At 40.3% G+C, this 7,540-nt stretch overlaps 1 non-coding gene across 1 annotated transcript; it reads right to left on the reverse strand.

Moving 5' to 3' along the window:
- Positions 1 to 7,192: 7,192 nt before the first annotated feature.
- LOC131254566 (small nucleolar RNA R71) lies at positions 7,193 to 7,299 on the reverse strand. The gene has a single exon (XR_009175685.1). It is a non-coding gene; the product is annotated as a small nucleolar RNA R71 (small nucleolar RNA).
- Positions 7,300 to 7,540: the final 241 nt, after the last annotated feature.

The raw sequence follows: 7,540 nt of genomic DNA on the forward strand, positions 1-7,540 counted from the left end.
GTGCTCATGTGGGGTAACTCCACCTATTAGGGAGCCCTTTGAACAACCTGCCCTATGGCATATGCAATGGTCAATCACATCTCATAACAAACATGCAGATGATGCGTATGGGCATGTATTATGATGTAATGCTGTCACATACTCATAATCAGTATCGATAATTAGCCTCGACAATCGTCCTTGACAATCGGCCTCGACATTCGGCCTCAATAATTGGCCTCGACAATCGGAATCGGCCTCAGCATTCAGAATTGCCCTCGACAATCGGAATCGGTCTCGATAACCGGTATTGATAATTGGCCTCGACAATCATCCTCGACATTTGGCCTCAATAATTAGCCTCGACAATTAGAATCGGTGAGAATAGGCCTAATGGAAGGTCACACTGTGAACATTCAACAATCATTGCCCATCAATGTGGACATTTAACCAACATTGCTCCTAAGGAGTGGCCTACATAAACATCATTACATACATCATGGCAAAATCACATATCACATCCAACCTTAAATACACAACAGGTGGGCCCTGTACCTGGGCTTCAAATACATTACATGGGCCGCATCACACGGGCCTTAAATAAACAACAGGTAGGCCTTGCACCTGGGCCTCAAATACATCACATGGGTCTCTCATATACATCACGTTGGGCCTCTCCAAAGGTCATGAACACATCACAGTGGGCCTCCTCACGTGGGCCATATATACATCAATGTGGGCCTCTCCAAATGGGCCACAAATACATCATAATGGGCCTCATATCTGTGCCGCATATACATCAGTATGTGCCTCATAACTGGGCCTCAAATACATCACGATGGGCCACAACTCATGGGCCTCAGATATATCACAATGAGCCTTACTCATGGGCTCCATGTACATAAAAGCAGGCCGCATGACATGGACAGCTCGGATCAAACACGTATATCACGTGGGGACCACATGAATGGACGGAGTGAATATATAACATATATATCACGGTGGGTCCTACGTCCTGATGGACGGTGGGAGCTTGGATTACTTCTAAAATCATTTCAATAGTGGCAAGTGCAACATGTGTATCATTGTACACTATCATAGGGGTACATGGCTCAGTAATGTGATCAGCATTGTCCAAACATTGTCCATGTACATCAACACTGTCTAAACATTGTCCAGCACCGTCCAACACATCTGGACGGTGTGGATGAAATAAACACATCACGGTGTGGCCCACACGGCAAAACAGGTGGACGACTTGGGTCTAAAACACATTAAAGGTGGGTCCACGATGGACGAATGGTTTGGATCTAACACATACATCATGATGGGCCCACAGAATTGTTGACGTCAGTACATAGCTATATAGCTGTGCGGTACCTCAGCCAATCCATCCAGCAGGTGGGTCCCACATGGGGCCCACCACATACATATATGTATGCATCTAATATAATATTTTATTTTATTTTATTTTTTATTGAAAGAGGTCCAGCGTCCAGGTTTGGATGCTGGACGGTGTGTATAAAACACATACTCCATGTGGGTCCCACTAATATGGACTGTCTGGATGACTCACGTCCTCAAGCAAGCCCCACCGTCCCACGTGGACGGTGGGTGAAATACATACATTCAAGGCAGTTCCCCACCGTTTGGACGGTCTGATGGGTTCCACCGTCCAATTGAAATAGATATCAAGGTGGGCTCCACGGATCTTGCTGACATCTTATAGATGGACGGTGTGGGATTTTCACACGTGCGGGGTGGGACCTGTAGATGGATGGCATGGAATACAGATACATCACAGTGGCCCCTGCACAACACCGTTCAGGGCAGTGTGGATGTAACACATAATCAGGTGGGTCCCACGTGTGGGCCCACCATCGTTTTGCATCAATTGATATTTGTATTTTTCTCTCCATTCAGGCCTATCCAAAAGGACAGGCAGGTGGATCCTGCCCGCTGGACAAACAGCGTGGATAAAACAATCACATCGTGTGGGGCCCACGTTTTGGACAACGTGGATATACAACAGACACGTCCAGGTGGGTCCCATGTTCATGTGGCTAGACGGCATGGATATACGGCACATGCGTCAGGTGGGTCACACACTCCAAACAAATGGACGGTGTGGACAATGCATATCATTAAGTTGGGCCATCAAAAAGGAGAGAGAGAGAGAGAGAGAGAGAGAGAGAGAGAGAGAGAGAGAGAGATCGGATGGTGATGAAGGGACCCCGCCACTATGGGCCCCTCCTTGATACAATACATATATCAAGATGGGTCCCACCACATGTGGGCCCTTAAATCACAAAATCAATGGTAGAAAATCATAAAATCACCCACCGTTGGATCTCCTCTTCCTTCTTCCGCCAATGCATGCTAGAGCTCCAATGGATGAATTTCAACAGTTAAGATGGACTTTGGATGGTGGGATTGGGTGGTAGGAAGGTGGGCCACACTAGCTTCTCCTCTCTCTCATGGAAATGTTGGACGTGAGTTGCTTGGAGAATGAGGGAGAGAGATGAGAGAGAGAGAGGGTTGTAAGGGAGAGGGATGGGTGTGATGGGTGAGTGAGTGATGGGTGATGTGTACTTTTACATTTAAGGGATGGGTTACTTTGACTTTGGGGTTGCTTGGGGATGGGGTGTTGTACTTGACATATGAGGTGATTGATGGGATGTGATGTGATTGATTTGAAAGATTGTCTTAGGTTTTGTAACGCATGGTGTTTTTCTTGAACTAAACGCAAGCCTACATCTCCTGGCCAGGATATCGCCTCGGCACGTAATACGTGGCGTTGGAACCGCGGCGATGGTGCTGTCGCAAGGATACAAGTGTCAGGCCGAGCCAACTCTGGAATACGGGATACGACTTAGGATCGTGCGCAAACGCCGGTTACAGATCGCGGAAGCCTATGGAATGGTACGGTTTAGGATATGGGTCTTACAACTAAGGTATCACCATGTGTCCTACAGAATGACTGTATTTATGAGTGGTCACACATCACTTTCACCTTTTTCAAAAGGTGAAGCTGCATGGGGTTAATGTTGTACTCTATTTTTGTCCATTCCTATGAGAGCCAATTAAAGAGAGATGTGTAATGTTGCATGACATGCGTAGTGTATCTAAAATCTGTTGAGGAACTCGAAGAGGATTTTGCAGGTGGCGTGTATTGAGCAATGCCACGTCATCCATAAAGTACTAGTGACCGAGTAAACGTGGTTAAGTCAGCAAGGAGACTTGGTATTGAAAGTTTAATACTCGAGTATTGAAAGTTCTCGAGTATTGAAATGAAATCTAACTTAGTATATACATGTGTACGATACCCATTTAATTATCCTAACCTTACGCCTATTCTCCAACATGAATCTGATCATTGAGAATGATCTTCATCCATGGATCAAGTCATCCGACTATTGATTTTAAGACAGGACTATCATATATCTAAGTATCCCCACCTGTTTATCATAACTAACCGCTTAGTTAAATATGTACTGCTAAATAGAGACATCTGACTGTCCACTTTGATTTTGGACCACCCGATTATAGTAAACTAGCTACTTGATTTCCACATCTACACATACACATATCAAGTTGAGATTTTAATCTGTTTATCTTATTCATTACCTATGAATATGCATAACACACCATCAAAACTACAATCTGAGAAACTTACACATGTGAACAAGTTGCTTGAATATAACGGTATACATGTTCTACCTCTTGATCACTCCAAAAACCCACTTGTGCTCATCCGTTCACAAAACCGACTGTACAACTACCTATATACATGATCAGAGTACTAACCATCAAGTTTTTCTATTTTTAACATGTCATCTGATCGTTCATTATATTTGGATCCGCCAAATGGGCTGCCTAAATATCAGAATAAACTGCTTAGTTTGAAGATCGTAAGGGATATATCACAACTACCAGTTGAGTTCTTTATTAGATATATGAAAGTGTTGATTTAGACTTCGGGGCGGTGTAGCCCATTAAAAAAGCATCTTGGTAATCTGTAAGCGATCAAGGTCCAAAATGGGGCGATGGAAAGATAATGAAAAATAAAGAATGTCTGTCAAATTTTAATGCATTTGGATGGTGTAGTCCAACATTATGGATGGTGGAAGTTAGAGAAATAAAAGATGACAAAATCGTAAATACCTAATGCCATTAACCTATACCCTTGAATTCTAAATCATATAGTTCTCATGATCTGTTTTGTGTGAAATTTTATACCATGCCTATTTATTATAAATTAACCATTCACGTTAAATTTTAGTCTTTAAATCATTGTAAAAGTGGCCCAATTGACAAATCAACCACTTAACCATTAATTTTGGTATCCATCGAGTGAAGAAATGTCATGGGTAGTCGTAGTAGGATATTTCCCTTTATATGATTGACTTTGATTTTTTATCATATCGATCAAGTGTGAAATATGAGAACCCCACCTTAGTAGGCTTTTACTTAGCTGTGAAGTTATCCGTTTTAGGTTTACCAACTCTTCTTAAATATAGAGCTTCCAATTGACCTACTTTATACTGTCAATCACAACTCAAATTTAGACCACGCTTTGGCCTCATACGACTACGTGATCATACAAAAATTTAAGACTCGATCTATGATCCTACACCGTTGAATGTTAACCACCTTAAAGCCAATTCCTTCCTTTCTCGCATAACGGGTGAAATTTTAGATTTAGGCTTTTCCCACTATTGATTAACCATTAAACTTTGTCCAATCATTTTCCTATCTTGACTACACATTTCTCCCAAAATTGGGCCCTGATCATTAAGTGTGGACCATTCATTGAAATTAAGTTCATTTTGGCACTCGTTGGGAGAATTTTCAAGATAAGCAAATCTAGATTTCAGATCACCAAGAAAATCATATATCTCGGCTCTATTCGACGAGCTTAACACAATGGATGAATTAGATTTAAAGAAAAATCGTTAGAAAAAGGTAAATTGGAGAAACCCAATCTAAGTGGGATGTGAAACACACCCTTGTTGTGTGTCAAATATTGCATATTCTCCCCTATTGATATTTTGGTTTTATGAACATGATAATGCTTATTGGTATATTTTATACATGTTTGTGTTGTAAGGTGAATCTGAGAGCTTGGATTGAAAAGAATGTTAAAAGCATGGATTTGATGCTCAAGAATCACCAAGCCAAGGGATGGATCTTACAAGACCAAGATTGAAAAATTCACATGCCAAAGATCTAAGGAAACTAAGTGAGGAATGAAGAGAATTGAAGATTTGAAGCGAAGAAAAGAAATTCTGTGAAATTCGACTAGCCCAAGCTCTGGTTCGACTAGCCCAAGTTCTGGTTTGACTAGCTCAAGAAACTTCGGCTCGAACTCCAATGACATTATCTTTCAAATTTACGTGACCTTCGACCAGTTGAAGATTTCACTTGACTAGTCGAAGATGACCTTCAACCAATCGAAGATTGCTCTTGACTAGTTGAAGGTTACGTAGATTTTGCCTGGACTACGTAAATTTGAGGCAGTTTCTAAACTTTTCCAACTTGGTGTGAAAGTTGGACTTCCGCAATTGTAAATAGGAGTTCCTAGGATGCTCTAAAGCATCTTCTAGGGTTTGAGGAGTGGAGAAAAAGAGTGGAGAGCCGCTGCCAAGAGTTTTTCTTCTTCTTCTTTAGTTAATTTTATGTTTTATTTAAGAGTTCTTAGTTCAATCATATCTATGGTTGGCTAAATCTCTTAATTAGGGCTAAGAGGTGAAGCTTGTAGCTTGATTGGGATGTTTACTTCGCTTTGATTCTTATTTATGTTGAACATCATTTATTTCAAGTTTGATTTTAAGAAATATTTTCAGTTCTCTACAGTTTATTATGACTCATATTACAATAAACGCTGCGACAACTGAGAATATCTTCTTTTCTTATTTGAGATTATGGGATTGGTAAATCCTATTGTTCACCATCGTCTCCTGGGCATGGTAGGGTGATGGAATTCTTTCCAATCCTCACAATCCTCATCCATTGAGAATTAGGTCAATGAAAGTTCAGATTTGATTTAATTGCTATATTTTCCAATTGGATAGGATAAGACTCCAATTCCAATTGTGTTACTTGAATCAAGTAAGGTAACATCTTAATAGCTACAAGTGGATCGTTGGCACCCTAGTTCCCACCTTTAAAGTCACAAGTTTCAATTACATTATTCATAAATACTCTTCCCAATTTTTAGATTTTGATTTACATCTTCTTCTAGTTCTAGTTCTAGTTACTTTCAGAAACGTACGAGATTAGTCCCTGTGGATTTGACCTCGGTCTCACCGAGATTATTTATTACATCGCGACCCTACACTTGGGGTTGTGAACAAGTTTTCGGCGCCGTTGTCAGGGACTACGGTTACGCTTTTCTGAATTTAATTAGTTTTAGAATTAAGTTAAGATTAGGATTAACTTTCTGTTTTATTTTTACTTTAAGAATTTTTCTACTTTGTTTTTAGAAACTAACTTTGTTTTCTGTTTTGTAGGATTCTAACATAGCAATCTCTAATCCGGTAATCTCTTTCTAATTCTCTCTCTTATTTTTTTTAGATCTCTTATTTGTTTTAGTTTCCCTAGTTTTATTTCTTAAGTTTAGGTTTAATTACTTAAAGGTTGGGAGTGTTTCATGCCCAAGTGGGTTCATGACAATACTCGACGTCTCTTAAGTGAAGCAGGATTACTTGAAGGGCTGCCTATCCATCACCAAATTAGACACTACTTGAGATCCTTAGAGTTAATAAAAGTGATGGCTGCAAATCAATCTACAAATCAACCTCAACCTCTAGTTGAGGAAATTTAGGATGAGAATGAGGTGCACAACGCATCCCCGTCCCATACATTATGAGATTTCTTACAATAAGGAAGGGTGAGCACACCTTCCTGTCTGATTTTTTCAAAAAATACAGGAAATATAAATATCAAGCCAGGAGTGAACCAACTCCTTCTAAAGTTCCATGGACTTGAATCTAAAAGTCCATATTTACACTTCAAAGAGTATGACGAGATAATGGCTACTTTATATTTTCCTAATGTGTCTGAGGACATGATCAGGCTGAAACTCTTTCCTTTCTCCTTAAAAGAAAAATCTAAGATGTGGTTACATTCACTATGTTCACGATCTATTGGCAGCTGGAATGACATGACAAGGGAGTTCATAAAGAAATTCTTCCAATATCATAAGAGGAACATCATCAGAAAGTCGATCATGAACTTTGCCCAAAAGGAAGATGAAACATTCTTCCAATATTGGGAGCAATTCAAGGATCTTGTCAGTTTATACCCACAACACGGTTTTGAAACGTGATGCATAAAAAATTTCTTCCATGAAGGACTGACATCTTCCATGCACCAATTCGTCAACATAATGTGCAATGGGGAATTCATGAACAAAGATGTCGATGATGTGTGGGATTACTTTAACAAACTTGCTGAAACCGCACAATCATGGGACATCTCCCCAAGACCTAACACGACTTCTAAGCCTATTCAATCAAAGGAGAAGGGTGGAATATATATTTTGAAAGAGGAAGATGAC

Source organism: Magnolia sinica, chromosome 8, assembly GCF_029962835.1.
Source record: "Magnolia sinica isolate HGM2019 chromosome 8, MsV1, whole genome shotgun sequence".
NCBI classification, from domain to species: domain Eukaryota; kingdom Viridiplantae; phylum Streptophyta; class Magnoliopsida; order Magnoliales; family Magnoliaceae; genus Magnolia; species Magnolia sinica.